Source organism: Haliotis rubra, unplaced genomic scaffold (assembly GCF_003918875.1).
Source record: "Haliotis rubra isolate DU_JTF1 unplaced genomic scaffold, ASM391887v1 Scf53, whole genome shotgun sequence".
NCBI lineage: Eukaryota > Metazoa > Mollusca > Gastropoda > Lepetellida > Haliotidae > Haliotis > Haliotis rubra.
In genome coordinates, this window is record NW_025767224.1 from 2,837,853 (window position 1) to 2,855,723 (window position 17,871).

At 42.0% G+C, this 17,871-nt stretch overlaps 1 protein-coding gene across 1 annotated transcript in view; it reads left to right on the forward strand.

Annotated features, from left to right (window-relative positions):
- Positions 1-7,105: 7,105 nt before the first annotated feature.
- Positions 7,106-17,871, forward strand: part of LOC124252938 (filamin-A-like) — a 96,527-nt gene continuing 85,761 nt past the window's right edge. The window contains 1 exon segment of the mRNA XM_046686625.1: positions 7,106-7,211. The gene's annotated coding sequence lies outside the window, so the exon portion shown is untranslated.

Genomic DNA, 17,871 nt, shown 5'->3' on the forward strand with positions numbered 1-17,871 from the left:
GGGTAAATGTCATCCCACCAGAATACACCAGGCCGGCTACAGCCAATATTGTGATAAGGTTAGATCTGGGTTAGGAAAACGATGATGTTAATACAATGACAAAGAAAGCTCACTTCTAGTTGTGTGGACGCACGTTGTCAGGACAGTGTGAAAGGCGCACAGATACGAGGCAGCAACGGTCTGATAATGACATCCAGTGTTTGACGTACTCTCCGTCAATGTAATGTGAGATGTAAAGAAGCTGAGTGTTAGAAAATTCGAGTATTTGAAAAAATATGAGCTGTCCCTAAAAGGTGCTTGAAAAGATTGTCAGTAAGTTTTACAATGGTTGGTTGGTTTGTTGTTTAAAGCAACACTCAGCAATATACTTGCTTTACTGCGTAAAACTAAACTCACTCACTCTTGCCCTCCCTAACGAACAAACCGACAGAACAAACAAGCCTCTTCCTGGGTAACGGTTTCGTTACTCCCAGGCAATTCTCGTGCACTTGGTGTTGGAAATTTCACTCCGCGAAGTAACTGTGTTTTGCGACCGTAAACATTCCATAAACACGAACTGTTTGAGCGAACTCCCCCCGACCACTGACAACAAATGGCCCAGGTATATGGATGTGCAATAATGTCGCGATTCCTATCGAGGTTATGTGTGCAGAGTTGTGTGACAAACTGTTGTGTCGACAAAATTCAACAAGCACCATCCAGGACAGTGCTGGCGTGGCCCACCTCACCCCCGAGCACCACCCAGGAAATGTTGACGTGACCACCTATCCCCTGAGGACCACTGTGTTTTGACGTGACCCTCTAAACCCCTATGCTCAACCAAAGACAGCGTTGGTGTGACCCACAAAACGCTGTGATGATCCTGCACATCATTTCATCAGCTGTATAGAGAGGCAGACAGAGTCCAACGGGGGCAGCGTTGGCAACGAGACAGCGTCGTAATCGCCGTTCTCCCCCATCCCAGTGAGAGCAGGAACAGATCACCTTCCTGGTGACGCCCTCGTGAAGTGCAAGGCGAGATTCCTGACAAAAAGAGATGCAAATATCAACGTATGTTTTTTTTAAGAAAGAACAGAAGTATATAACCCAGATGTTGTATTTAGGGAAACCCCCAGTGTTCGTAGCGTGTACCTTAGCTCACCTGGAACCACGTGCGTCATCTCCTGTGGGAACATCAAGAACAAGGCGGTCTGAAAATATAGCTATCAGACATTCGCCATGGGAGCGGAAACAACCAAAGTGGAACCGACAGGTGGCCAATAAATGAGTTTGTTTGATTCCGAAAATAATTTTGCTCAGTGTTTCAAGACTTTTGAAAGGACGAACCTACTATAACTTCTAGTCTCTTTAATGAACATATTTTCAGAAATAACGGTTCATAAATGATAATCATAACACAGGGGCTTATAACGCTAAACACTGCCATCAAGGTATGTACTGTCACCAACGGGGTCATAAACACTGAAACGTATCCCTGAGACGTTCTTCATTTTCCTGAATCTAGACTTGCCACATCTTCTAGACTTGCATAGGCTTTTTGGGATATATTTGTTTCAGGGTCTTTATTACAGACTAGGAAGAACCAAGAACACAAAACAAAACAAATGTCATACATAATTTCAGGAATTTCACTTTGTTTTTCGTGACTTTACGAAACCGATTATTTTTAGCTGCACGCATGAGCATATGATCAAATAGCCTGTCCCTTTGTATATGGCTTTTAGGTATAAATGCGGCGGATACGAAGATTAAACTGTATGTGTAAACATGGTTCTTTGCACTTCTTTGAGTAGCATTCAGAAGTTGGTATGGTGGAGTCACACTTTTTATGCTTAGGCAACTTCTTTATTGCAATATATGCGACGTTTCGGTGTAGATCCTCTTCATGGCTGATTACAGCTGCAATTTGAGGGTGGACTAAGTCGACAGTTTTGCCTGGATTACCCAACATCGCTACCCTGTATACAAGTCGGGGTTCGAATCCTACGTTGAATCCGATGATAATCCCTGACTTGACAGCACCATGCTTTAAAGTTTACTAACGTGTTAAATGTCTGAGACCTGAGACTCCCTCGACGCTGTCACGCCGTGGTTCTGTTCCAGCCACGTCAGACCCAACAGCGCTGTACGTGTATCCCTACCTTTAACGACCGGCTTGTATGTTGCTTGACGCCGCTCTCAGCAATATTCCAGCCATATAGCAGCGGTCTGTAAATTAACGACGGGAAATTGGCAGCGCACACAGTGATCATGAAATCAAAGTAGGTCCCTGGTATTACTAACGTAAAGGTAACTCACGAGCAGAAGCACATGTTCCACACGTGTACAGTACCACTACTTTATGGCATTTCAAAGGAGAATACTGAAATAAACAGCCACACATGGCCGCATGGCCGATTTAATTATCATATTAAGTAACATGTATAGGCCTATTCAATCACTAGCTAATATTGCACAACTGCCATTATTAATAATTAAATGCACACCGAACTACGGTGTACAAGTTACATGCATTAAAACGTCTCCAGAGTCGACGCATCCGAATGGACACCAGTAACATTACGGCGGGGAATACCTTATACATAGATTACATGTGGATGGGGAGGGAGGGGTGTGGGGCGTTACTGGACTCTAATGTCAGTGTATCTACCATCGAACTCCTCCCCTCCCCAAAGGCTGGCTAGACGCCTGCTGCCACTTATCAGAGGACTAACAGTATATCCAGAAGTCAATGTTCCCACCGACTCACTGCAGTGAAACGTGTACCTCTGGACCAGGAGATGTTTGCCACGTGCTGCTGTTGTATAACTACTTTAAGTGAAATACTATGCCGGTGTTTATTTACATAATGTCCACTTGTGTTCATGTGTTTCATCATGTAATGGAATATATCGGTACAAATGTTGAAATGAATGCGTTTGTTCGTTAACACGTGTTTCCTTAATGCACATTATCAGATCCAGTGAAGATTACGAGCACCCGGGGTTCGGGTGGATAGTGAGTGACAATGAGCTCATGTTATCGACCACTGAGTTTCTGAGGACAGGAGGAATATTCAGTGAATATTGCTTAATAATGTCGTATGATTTCGTATTATAGGAACTTTTAGTCCCCTGATCACGGCTCCCTCACTCACTCGACGAAAACTTAAAGTGACTATTCTATATTATTTGGTATTTACACAAACAGGTAGGATTCCCGGCAACAGTTCCAATTTCACTTCCGAGGCCAAAGCTATCTTTTCAGCTTTGACCTATATTAAACAGCAGAATCATTCCAAAAACTTCATCGTTTTCACAGATTCATTATCTTGCCTTCAAGCACTTCAAAATGTTACTTCAAGTCACCCAATCATTCTGGACATTTTAGAACTTAACAACGACCTTTCTACTGGCCAATGTGACATCGTCCTCTGCTGGTTTCCGGGTCACGTCGGCATAGCAGGTAACACTGAAGCCGATGCTGCGGCAAAAGCAGCTCTTGACAAGCGCTTATCTCCACTGCTGATCCCGTATAGTGATCTCAAACCCACTAGCAAAAGCTATACTCGGGACCTCATGCAAAAAAGGTGGGACACTCAAGTAGGAAGAAATAAACTGTATGAATTGAAGCCAACAATTGGTTATACCTACTTGGGTTGTCAGTCAAGGCGTGATGAGGTAATTTTACGACGATGTCGTATTGGCCACAGTCGGTTTACTCATGATTATCTGCTGAAAACTGATGGGGATGGACCCCCCCATGTGTGTCTTTTGCTATGAGGTTTTCACCATCAAGCATATTCTGCTTAACTGTGTGGACTTGTCGTCTGCAAGGGACTCACATTATGATGCAACAAATCTGAAAGATCTGTTCTCCCGCGTGAGCGCTCATCTGATAGTGAACTACCTGAAGGGAAGTTGATCTGTACAATAAATTGTAACTGTGTAATGTGACTAACAAATTGCCTGCCTTTAAATTTAATGCTATTTCTGTTTTTAAATGACAATGTAAGGAATATATGTTATTGAAATAAAACTCATTTTGACCCTGTACCTACAATGTTTATTAATGCAGACTTGTTCTCGTCACTATATGGCTGGAATAATGCCGATGTGACGCAAAGCCCAACTCAACTCAACACAACTCAACTACACAAACAGGTATTTATGTATTGAAAATAGCATGGTTCCTCGGAGAAATCACTTGTTTTTATTTTGTAAACTGAACAATGGTTGTAGAAAATCTTGAGTGAGTGAGACGGGGTACCGCAGATTTACACTTAGTCTGTCTCACAGTCCCTGAACCACATTATTTTCCCTACTGCCAAGCCTACTCTGCAGTGCTAAAGCCCTAAATAAAGCAAGTCTAGATTTCCTCAGGTTCAGGGTATGTAAACATCTCTATTCTCCCTGGGGCTCCTTTTCAATTAAAATGGACTTGTTTGTTACTATCAAAATTATATATATTCAGAGACTAAGCATAAGTCTAATTTACACTGTACGTTAGCTGTATACATCATGCAGTTTTAGCTAAGTATGTCAGGAACTCGGAATTGATGTAGGTCTTTCAGCGGTGGTGTGATGCCATGTTTGTGTCAACTACTGGTATACGAGGGACCAAGCATCAAGGCGAGTATGGGAGATGGACCAACGCGAAATGAGAGACTTAATAATTTTTCCAATATCGAAAAACTAGGAAACTGTAAACTGTCCACAGATCTTTATCTTAAAGATGCCATACTTCTACTGTAATACCAGGATTTCCTGTCAGTTTTGCCGACCAAGTATTCGTACACGCTTTGTATCCATAGCGACTTGCTATAACACAGATATGCATTAAGAGTCATTGTGCAAATATAGAGCAGTTTTGTGTTTCTCAGTCGGATTGTTTTGCTTTGCATGTCATTATGCTGTGATAAGTGGGCGGATGTGTTGATGGAGTGGTTGTCTAACGGGGTGTTGTCTAAAGGGGTGGCATCTAACGGGGTAATTGTCTAACGGGGAGGTGTCTAACGGGGTGGTGTCGACTGAGATACCGTGGTAGAAGTAGTCAAGAGTTAAAGATTCTATTTATAATCTGAAATACTTGTTTTGTTTTAGTAAACAATGCTACAGTCGTGTCCTACATGAACCTATTAATGCCAAACGGTCGTGAGTTACTGTTAAACTTGGACCTCAAGTTATACTGGAACTGCACGACTTTCAGCCATATTCATTTTTAACAAGAACATAGCCGCCCTGCCCGATGCTCCTTCAGATTAATACAAATACGACGTTGTATACCGTCCTGAGGCCGTGATGTTGTCACCCTAGGCGCGGCTACAGCGGCGACGGTGTCACCTCCGTATATGAAGTAGGGGAGGGGGCGCCTCGACATCCGTAATGGAATGAACTGGGCAGGGTTCGGGAAATAGATGAATTTATATTTTAAGATTTGTTGATCCAGTTTGTATGCGGACGCTGGGTCCTCACGTCTTCAAGTTGTGTCGTACAGGGAAGTGTAGACGGCCAGACTGCGGTAAGTGTCCTATGTCAGTTCTCTGTTTGCCATAACGATTGACGGATGGAAGCTAGTTCTTCTTGTACTCGTCATTATCCGCGGCGTAGACACCTTAGCTTGAAATATGAAGCAAACCTCAATACCCTCGCCACCTTAGCTTGAAATATGAAGCAAACCTCAATACCGTCGCCACCTTAGCTTGAAATGTGAAGCAAATCTCAATACCGTCGCCACCTTAGCTTGAAATATGAAGCAAATCTCAATACCGTCGCCACCTTTGGTTGAAATATGAAGCAAACCTCAATACCGTCGCCACCTTAGCTTGAAATATGAAGCAAACCTCAATACCGTCGCCACCTTTGGTTGAAATATGAAGCAAACCTCAATACCGTCGCCACCTTTGGTTGAAATATGAAGCAAACCTCAATACCGTCGCCACCTTAGCTTGAAATATGAAGCAAATCTCAATACCGTCGCCACCTTTGGTTGAAATGTGAAGCAAATCTTAATATCGTAGACACCTATATTTGAAATATAAAGCAAGTATGAATATCGTTGACGCCTATTTTTGAAATGTGAAACAGGTCTCAAGTTCGGGGCTTCCGAGCGCCATCATATTCCACGTAGTTCAACGTATATACAACCTGGTTCATATGAGAACATCACCGTCCTAGTATATCATGTAACCTGTAGATGATTTCATGTACAACTTGGCATGGCGTATCAGAGAGAGGCCGTGGCTAACGGTCACTCTAATTTTCTCAGACTGGTTCAATGTCTGAAGTCTACCCACACCATACAGCTGCTCCCGACATATCTGTTTGTTTTTGTGTTCCCGCGACTGGCCAAATAGAACAGTCCAGAGTTATGCCTATTACAGAGTTAGGCCAATGAGCTGTGTGGTGCTAATGTTTATTAGTCATGGGTTCGAATCTCAGAGGCCATCGGTGTTGCTCCCCCGGTGTCTGTGTTACCGAAGTGGTGTAGGTCATTGACCGGAAGTTCACACACGAAGGTAGACAGGTAGACACGAAGAAGACACAACGGTAGACGCAAAGGTAGACAGCTTGTGAAGACAAGAGAAAAAAAGGTCCTTCTGCTTTGTGGACGTAACCCAGAAACCACTTAATCATTTTCTTCGAGACCCTATACACATCATCAATGATATCTGAAAGTCTTAACCTTTGGCGACAGCTCTGATAACCAAACCACCTGTAGCGTAACAACACCCATGAAAGGGAGTACAGCGTACTCTGCTACAGGAGTTTAATTCCGCTTACTTCAGCTGTTTTGAAATTTGATCCGCGAGCCACGTGTTGGACGACAATGTAGATAGTTCCTGAAAGTTCTAAAACAAACTCTCCTTCCCCTACCCTCACGTCACCTGAACCGGCGTCCACGTGCAATCCGAGCAAATAGTAAAGACTGAGTGGCGAGTCCGGGGTATATCGTCGCCCCCATCCTGTTTGCCATGATGACACTGCCGCAAGCTCATCTTCCCCCCTGTTTCCAAATTAGGGAGAAAGAACGCGCACGAGCGCAAAACCTCCCCTTCGTTTTATCATAGCAAGAGTATCGGCAGCTAACCCACGGCGTCTCCCATTTCCTCGTCCGCCAATGCACGGCTGAGAATATTTATATCCGAGCCCGGTTTGGAGAGAGGTGAGAGAGTGGCCGTATCCATCTTCAGTGACTGTTCACGATTACGCAGACGCTGCTGGATATCTGGGGTAAGACGGGGTATATAGACAGGGTATATAGTCGGGGAGGTCAGTCCCTGGTCAGTTGCATGTCTACAGGATATACGACAACATACTCTTCTAGACGTGTATTATTGTGATCACACTATACGGAGTTAACATTCTTGGAAATACGGGTAAGATGTTATGACCATAGGTACAGCATCGAGCACATCGACTGTCTTCAACAGTGCTGGTTGTGATTATCGATACTATTCTTTGCAATGTAATTATTCTTGTTGTACTATTGTCATTGTAGCATATAACTCATGATATACATAATTATAACTTTAAGTTGTTTTCATGTATCAGCTATTCCTAACCTACCTGGAGTCCGGAAGTAACCTCTGAACCCTAGCTAGAGTAGGAAGCGCTGAGATAACGGTACATTTTATGAGGTTGGGAAACAGTAGCTTTATAACTCACTGTTTGTGGCTCTTATTTCTTATTCTTCCGTTTAAGTTGAATTTGTTTAACGGCTTGAGTGAGCTGTTCTTTACTTACACCACAGGAGCATGTTGTTTACTCAGTGACGCGGTGAACCTATCCCAAAATGCCATGTTTCCGTCACTAGGGTGGAAAAGTTTGAAGGTATTTCAATATATCACATCAAGTAGACAGAGCTTGCAGCTCCACATGAACATCGTTTACTGCACACCTTTGTGTAGGAAGAGTATTATAATTAACGTAGGAATACAACCCCTCCAGCCGTAATCGGCAGTGATTCAGAGTAATCCACGCCCAGGATATTTACCATGGCAACCGTCGCCATGTTGTTTAGGTTTGGGAGCGTTTTATGACCGTAAAGTGAACTGAACACAATTACCTCTGAACTGTGATGTTCACACGTCAGCACAGAAACTCAAAGTGCTATCCTTCCATATCAGAGAACCCTACCATCTTTCGCAAACCAGGAATTCCTACAGTACTGCTTGCGTCAAGAAATCTCAAGGTCAACTTGAATGTACCTAACTTTCCAAGATGTTAAAGCATCGGAAGGAGACACTACAGCTCTGATATTATCAGTTAGCGGTCTGTGATAAATAAGCCCATGTGCTATATGAACGTCGTACTTCCTAATTTGTCTACAGGTTACCTGAAACCAGAGACTGTCATATATATACACATCTCAATGCGGGCACCTACCAACGGTGCCAAGAACATACTCGTTATACCGCGAACAATGTATTCACTGGTATGTTCTCTTCTCATCTAAGTTACTGAAAGTATATGCAAATGTTATGTACACTTAGTAAATATTCCTAATAACTACATATTAACAACGTGTATGTTATCCATGGGTGTAGCGTTATAGTGAAATGTACTCGGCATTGAGGTTTCGCGAAGTTGAAGGCCACGGTTTGGTATTCCGGGAGTGTAGCGGCCGGTGTGTGTGTGTGCATTTCATCACCAACAGATCCACTGCACCCCTGTCTGCGCATCGCCTTTAATGTCGACAGGCGACGCCAGTGGCCCAAACATCATTTAACGAATATCTTGATATATCTTGGTTTATGGGTTGCGTTTCGTGAAAATAATGTTTTACCAGCAATGCTGCAAACAAACTTACATGTCCTACCTTTAACGGTTGATTGTTCTGCCATATGTAGGTCCCCCTGGAATACATGTTCTGATATGTCATTCAAGACAAAACAGGTTTTGTATGGTTTTCAAGACCAAGGAACAGAACAGCTGAAACTATTTTGATTATCTAGAATGATATACTGCTGCCCACCTGTGCCTTGTATATACCGTTATCAGTATCTGCATAATGTTCAACTTTAAACCCTATATTTACATACACCGTTAAACTTAATGTTTATGTACATTATACATATTAGATGCATTATGACAGATGCTGAATTGTCAAGTTAATTACCAACCTGAAAGTAATGGCCGCGTGGTTCTTGATTTGCCAACATTGATCACCATTTCGAAATCCCTATGAAGGTTATTGTGATTCACAGTCAGCAACAGCCCAGCCATATCTCCAACAAGAAGACGTTGTAGCCATGGCGTTTAAGCCTGCTGTCGAACAATATCCCCAGGTATAACTTGTACTAGACACTAGTGTGTATTTCTGATAAATCCATGAGAGTGGTAAATGGGCATACCGGGGGTACGATGGCCCCGTCGTCTAAGGTACACATCAGACACCTATGATCGTGGGTTCGAATCCTGGTTCGCACCGAGGTGTGAAGGTTTGTTAGCACCACAACCGCTCTCTGTTGGTTCCCTTTATCTGGATGACTTTATCTGGATGACATGCCTAGATATAACTGGAATACTTTCAAGACCAGCGTTTAGGCCAACTCACTTGCATATCGCGGGCATTGGTGGCCCAGTTGCAAGGACTGCCTTTTAATCGAGGATCAGTTGATTGTGGGTTTGAATCCTAGATAATCTTGGTTAATATGCTCCAGAGTTTCTCAGCAACATTAACGTGTTACAGTTTACAATCCTGTAGGTCATCCCTCCACTGGGCGGTGGGATAGCCTAGTGATTAAAGCGTTCGCTTGTCATGCCGTAGACCCGGTTCGGTTCCCCACAGGGAACAATGTGTAAACCCACTTTATGTGTAACCCACCTTGATATTACTGGAATATTGCTAAATATGGAGTAAAACTAAACTCACTCACTTTCCTCCACATTATGTAGACACCATATGATACAACGAATGTACTGTTAGTGCCAGTGTTAAACTAACGCACTCACCAGCAAGAGCCTGGAAGATAACAGGTAAACGTTGATATATAGATAACAATAATTCTTTCAAATTCAAACTGTCAGCTGTAAAATATAGTGAGTAAGATCTTATACGCTACAATTCACCTTTGATCGTGCTTCTATTTGCTTCCTTGAATGTGCATGTATTTCACAAAGACGGATGTTCTTCATTGAGACCCTTCTCTCCAGAATTAGTACATGACCTCTGTCGGCTGGGCAGATTTGGCGGGATATGAAACATGCCTAACAATATCAAGATGGCCGCCATATGTAGGTGTCTTTGATGGTAGGCGTACATCTGACAAGAATTGGTGTCCCTTCTAAACCACTGTATAATGAAACCTGTGATGGAGCACAGTGTAGAGGTGCATGTTATGTGTGGGTGATTGAAGACATTTATCTGGGCACTACAATCGCTTCCGTGTGAAGGACGGTAGCAGGCCTCCATAGCTGAAAAAAATATTAATGGTTTTGGTATAATGTTTTATTTCATAAATCATACTTTCGTAGTTAAACTAATAATACGTTAATGTACATATGCCTTTTTTCCTTGTTTGATTAATGAGTCATGGACGACTTGTAAATAATGTATGCGTTGATGGAAAAGGTCTGTAAGCAAATACACGGGACTCGGTCGGTCCAAGATATCGTGTCACATTAATACGATTATATTTCTAAACAGCTAGACTAACGCTTCGCTTCTGAATATATATAACTTTGAAGGTAACAAGTAAACCCATTTAAATTGAAAGGAGCCCCAGTGAGACGGGAGATTCAGAACCTGAGGAAATCTAGACTTGCTTTATTTAGGGCTTTAGCACTGCAGGGAGGGCTAGGCAGTAGGGACAATAATGTGGTTCAGGGACTGTGAGACAGACTACATTGCAGGGAGGGCTAGGCAGTAGGGACAATAATGAGGTTCAGGGACTGTGAGACAGACTACATTGCAGGGAGGGCTAGGCAGTAGGGCAATAATGAGTCAGGGAGGGACAATACATGAGGTTCAATAATATGGTTCAGGGACTGTGAGACAGACTACATTGCAGGAGGGCTAGGCAGTAGGGACAATAATATGGTTCAGGGACTGTGAGACAGACTACATTGCAGGGAGGGCTAGGCAGTAGGGACAATAATGTGGTTCAGGGACTGTGAGACAGACTACATTGCAGGGAGGGCTAGGCAGTAGGGACAATAATGTGGTTCAGGGACTGTGAGACAGACTACATTGCAGGGAGGGCTAGGCAGTAGGGACATTAATATGGTTCAGGGACTGTGAGACACACTACATTGCAGGGAGGGCTAGGCAGTAGGGACAATAATGAGGTTCAGGGACTGTGAGACAGACTACATTGCAGGGAGGGCTAGGCAGTAGGGACAATAATGAGGTTCAGGGACTGTGAGACAGACTACTTTACAGCCTACACCCTAAACAGGGCATTCCCCTTGTCATTCATTTTCCCGCGTTTTCATGGCCTCGCTTTGAATGTCAAATGTGATATCATGCGATGTATGTTTGCATTTCTTTTACCACGCTTGGCGTGTATGAGACAGGTTACAGCTTTATACACAATGCATGGTTTGTTATGCGACAACTGTGGTTTTTATTAGGAGTTTGGAAATGGTGAACCCGAAGGGGCTTATACACAACCTGTGTCATATGAACGTTAGTGTTAGATTATAACATGAGCGTTACCCATCGTATGTCCCTCGGTTGGTTTCATTTAAAAAACAACCAACCCTGCTATTCAGAAACATTAGATGCTTCCATTATATCTTTCAATATTTCAACAGATTTTATGTCCGTCCTACAGTTTCTATAATATTGCTGATAACGGGTTGTGATATAACAGTACTATGCTGGTAAGAGGTTGTTAGGGTATAACTGTAATATTGCTGACAATGTGTTGTTAGGGTATAACTGTAATATTGCTGATAATGTGTTGTGGGGTATAACTGAAATATTGCTGACAATGTGTTGTTAGGGTATAACTGAAATATTGCTGGCAATGTGTTGTTAGGGTATAACTGTAATATTGATGGCAATGTGTTGTTAGGGTATAACTGTAATATTGATGGCAATGTGTTGTTAGGGTATAACTGTAATATTGCTGACAATGTGTTGTTAGGGTATAACTGTAATACTGCTGAGTACCTGTTGTTAGGGTATAACTGTATTATTGCTGATAACGTGTTGTTGGGGTATAACTGAAATATTGCTGACAACGTGTTGTTAGGGTATAACTGTAATATTGCTGACAATGTGTTGTGGGGTATAACTGTAATACTGCTGACGTCTTGTTAGGGTACAACTGTAATATTGCTGACAACGTGTTGTTAGGGTATAACTGTAATATTGCTGATAATGAGTTGTGGGGTATAACTGAAATATTGCTGACAATGTGTTGTTAGGGTATAACTGTAATATTGCTGGCAATGTGTTGTTAGGGTATAACTGTAATATTGATGGCAATGTGTTGTTAGGGTATAACTGTAATATTGCTGACAACGTGTTGTTAGGGTATAACTGTAATATTGCTGATAACGTGTTGTTGGGGTATAACTGTAATATTGCTGACATTGTCGTTAGGGTACAACTGTAATATTGCTGACAACGTGCTGTTAGAGAATAACTGTAATATTGATGACAACCTGTTGTTAGGGTATAACTGTAATATTGCTGACAATGTGTTGTGGGGTATAACTGTAATACTGCTGACGTGTTGTTAGGGTACAACTGTAATATTGCTGACAACGTGTTGTTACGGTATAACTGTAATATTGCTGACAACGTGTTGTTAGGGTATAACTGTAATATTGCTGACAATGTGTTGTGGGGTATAACTGTAATATTGCTGACGTGTTGTTAGGGTATAACTGTAATATTGCTGATAACGTGTTGTTAGGGTATAACTGTAATATTGCTGACAATGTGTTGTTGGGGTATAACTGTAATATTGCTGACAACGTGCTGTTAGGGTATAACTGTAATATTGCTGACAACGTGCTGTTAGGGTATAACTGTAATATTGCTGACAACGTGTTGTTAGGGTATAACTGTAATATTGCTGATAACGTGTTGTTAGGGTATAACTGTAATATTGCTGACAATGTGTTGTGGGGTATAACTGTAATATTGCTGGCGTGTTGTTAGGGTATAACTGTAATATTGCTGATAACGGGTTGCTAGGGTATAAATGTAATACTGCTGAGTACCTGTTGTTGGGATACAACTGTAATATTGGTGAGTAGCTGTTATTGGGATATAAATGTAATATTGCTGAATACCTGTTGTTGGATTATAACTGTAATATTGCTGAGTACCTGTTGTTGGGATATAACTGTAATATTGCTGAATACCTGTTGTTGGGATATAACTGTAATATTGGTGAGTACCTGTTATTGGGATATAACTGTAATATTGGTGAGTACCTGTTATTGGGATATAACTGTTGTTGCGCAGTGGAATTGAAAACTAAACTACCTGTTGCTTGGAGGTCAAAGTGGAGACTTGCCATCTCTGCTGCGCTTCCTGAAAGTGCAGCTGGTAGTATATGTATGATATGTATATCCTGACATTGATCGACAAAGATGAAATCTTTTTTGCTCATTGATATTTCCAACCTTCATTATTATGATAACGAATGGAACTATTTCTAAGTTTATCTTCATCTGCCAGTAGTAAAATATGTTAGGACTGAAAGAAAACGAAGTCAATGTACGTCTTTATATTTTTGTCTTATAATCCTATTTAATTTATCATTATATTCCTATGCATTTCGGAACTTCATAAAAAGTACATGATCTGTTTTTAGTGAATTTATAAGAGGACTGTAAAATCTAGACATTTATAGATTGTCTACGTGAATCACATTTCACACATACGCCCTCAGTGCGACCTTGTGTATGTTCTCATCGAACTTTACGGCTAAAAAAATGAAGTGGAATGATTCTGTTGGATGCTACAATAAACGAATAAAGCCCAAATACAAATATTAAAATTAAAACAGACTGAAGTAAAAAGGCCATTACCTTGTGCGAGGAATGTATCCATCAATATCCACATAAAGGAACGATATGCCATTCATCTGCAGCTGACAAAGAAACCTGTTCCATGTCATGCCATGATGTGTCTTTTAACAGTCTAATATGCAATAAATGTATAAATCGTTATAACTAGTGATGAGCAGGAACGGTTTTTTATGGGTAGACAACTTCTTTATTGTAATCGATGCGATGTTTCTGTGTAGATGCTAACACTGTTTGATTATGGCAATCGATTGCAATAAACAAGTTGTTTTCCTATGAAAAACGTTCCTGTTTATCATACCAGCTTCAGGGCGGTGGGGTAGTCTAGAGGTTAAAGCGTTCGCTCGTCACGCCGAAGACCCGGGTTCGATTCCCCACATGGGTGCAATGTGTGAAGCCCCTTTCTGGTGTCCCTCGCCGTGATATTGCTTGAATATTGCTAAAGCGACGTAAAACGATACTCACTCACGCACTCACTTTTGTACTGGTCGTCACAAAACCGTGAAATCCTTCAAATAAGACTTTGTGTTGTAATTTCTAATGTCTACACTGTATGAGTGAGTGATTTAGTAAGCAATACGTTCATTGAGTGTCCGTTGAATTCAGCACATTGCATCTGTTTGTTTGAACCACGTCTTTGAAGTTGGGAGCCTGGCCACCCGATCCCTTTGGTCGGATCTTACCACCAGCATTGGTTGGTGGGGACCAATTCTTATTGGGACACCCCACGGAGGAGGGATGATTAGTACTAGCCCACGTCATGTGGATTTCATGGGGTTTACCTGCCAAATCATGCTAGACAGGTGAGCATAGAATGTGAGCACAGAACATGAAGACGTCGCCGACCCCTGTCGAGGGAGTAAGTGTGTTGGGTCTGACCATTCACTTATATCGTGAAGTGTCTGCGTAGACAATGGAAAGTAACGAACCTTGTTGAAGGTATTTATCACGTGTTGATACAGTTTTGTGGAAGTGACACCCTCGACTTGACTCCGTTAACCCGTTATCTTTAACGCTGGTGGCAATCCATGGAGTGAAAAGGAAGTGAGTGAGTTTAGTTTTACGCCGCACTCAGCAATATTCCAGCTTTATGGCGGCGAAAAGGAAGCGAATCTAAGTTTTCAATTCCTGACCATCGGATTCCGACAGAGTAGATCACGTCACGGACTCTCTGAAAATGTTGATAGAAGCCACAGTAAGATGCTAGATTCAAAACCTGATGAAAACCCAGACTTCCATCATTTTGGGCATTGGACAGACTAGTCGACAGCGTATGTCACGTTGTGGACTAACGCTTAGTCTCTGGACATGTTGATAGAAAGAAGCCACAGTGAGGTGGTAGATTCACTGATGAAAATCTAGACTTGCTTCATTTACTTCAGTAAGGGCTGGGTGGAAAGAAATATATAATAGTTCAGGGACTGGGAGACCAATCACGTCTTTTGAACAGCAGTAATTAGTCAATCGTCCGTGACACATGTTTCGGATCAAAATCAATTTAGTATGATTACCCTGACTCCATATAGAAATATGATAATTACACACGCCAGTAATTACACGTCTAGACCTAGACTTGCACAAGTCTTAAGGTAAAAAAATATATTTTAAATGATAATTTCTAAAAAAATAATACATAACAGACCGGGGTCCGATACTGTCCGTCAATCTAGACTTGCCTCTTCGAAGGATAGAATTACTATACATCCGTGGGCTCAGCATTCAGTACAGCCTTGGAGCAAGGCTAGTCTAGACCGACCATCGTGGCTATTTTGTTTACTGTAAGTACACGTGAAGGTATCTGCACGCTTACCATCACCATATATAGCGACGGCCAGTAAACCCAATGAAGACCAAATGTTGTGGTCGGACAAGTCGTCACGGTCACTGACCTGTGTGTCACGTGATCTGGGCATTATAGATCAATTTGTACGATAATTGCCATGTTTTCCTGGTGAATACGTGCCATATGTTTTCATTTCACATCTAGTCAATATGAAACCCAATTTGTGACATTTTCAACACTTGATTGAATACAGTTTTAAAGAACTGAAAATATCTATAGGATAACGGAGATATACATCTACTGCCCTGAGGTGACTCGCGGTTTTCTGAGATTTGTTTCCAGCTTAACGTAAAGAAACTAAATATGTTGAATGACGCCAGGGGTGGTATGTTGTGTAACACACCCCTCTGCCATGAGACACACGATACCGTTGGTGTCAATGTAAAGTATATAGTTATTCTACATGTTATTCTAAGGGAGTAAACGGATGGATGGCTGAATGGACCAGGGTGGGATTGGGCGTAAATTGAAGTAGTGTTAGTGAGGTAGTGAGAGTGGTGGTGAGCTGGGGTTGGTTGTATAGGAGGTGGTGGTAGTAGTACTAGTAGTAGCAGTAGTAGTAGTAGTAGTAGTAGTAGTAGTAGTAGTAGTAGTAGTAGCAGTAGTAGTAGTAGAGGCAGTAGCAGCTACATCGCCGGTGAAATCGTAGTATTGAAGTTGCTAGTAGGAGTAATAGTAGTAGAAGTTGTACCATATATATATATATACTTCTTTCCTCTCTGAGAGATCGCATCTGGGCATTTTATGATTTTATGAACATGTGATGTACACACACACACACACACGTACGCGCACTTTGCATTTCTGTATGCCCATCGTATGTTGATAAAATCATTAAAATGTAAAATGTCCAGGTGCCATTCGCAGCCAACAAAGTCTCAGACTCTTCAGTTGCATTTCCTGTACATTGGTACAAATAGAACACTTTGTCGTAGTTGGATAGGCAGCTGAAGCTGTGTGGTGTGTTGGGGCGGGTAGAACACATCAGAAGAAGTAGTCGGGGTTGTATTTGTGGTGGTGGTGGTGGTGGTGGTGGTGGTAGATGTAGTTGCGTGTAGTAGTGTGTGAGTGTGGTGATTTACGCCGCTTTCTACAATACCTCACGTGTATCACGCTCGGGCACCACGACTTTGCTGCAGACAATGTAGTGGTGATGTTGTAGAGGGGGTAGGTGCAGTAGGTAGTCCCTTAATGTGTGTCAGATGTCACTGGACATGCAGCAGTTGCTTTCAACGTACGACTCGTATATCGCATGTATGTGCAAACGTCCACGTCGTCGTGTGAAGGGAACGTCGCCATACCTGCATACATTGTTGCACATGACGCCGCCGCGACAACGAACTAATACCACGAAGTTACTGTTCAGGAATGAACTCACCAAGTACTGGTATCGGCCTCTGTCCCTGTAGACTTCAGTTGTCGATTTTATTGTACACAAACCGTTCACCACCTTTCGAAATGAACGATTCATAGTCATGCCCAAACATGGGATGGAGCATTGCATGCACGCGCAGTTTTATCTGAGCTCCCCCTGTTTCCCGACCCCATCCACTGGCCCCGGGGTGGGTCTTGTACCGGTCACCAGGGGGCTTGCAATAACTGGAAAATCTATCTTCCTGATAAAGTTCATCTTTATGTCCAAGACTATTATATTACAGCCAGTATCAAGACCCCTGGCGTTATTACCGACCCCCCACTTCTAATCCCCTTGAAAGAGGGTCAGTTAAAGTCATCAGTGAAGTCTGGTCAAAATTTGCAGTTAGTTTATCCCTGTTTAGATAATTAACACAAAATTTCACGTAATAATCATGTTGTACAAGATTACATAGAATTAAGCTGTTTCGTCGCTTCCTGCAGACAGATAACGTTGTTGATAAATGTATCCATTTGTATGAATAATTACAGGACTAGATAATAAGCAGTTTTAAAAATGAAACTATTATAAAATATTTGGTGTATAATTCTTTTATTAACCACGAATCGTTTGAAGTATTATCCTGTTGTAAATTTGGAAATGAAAATGATAAATGAAATGAACATATGTCTTAATATACT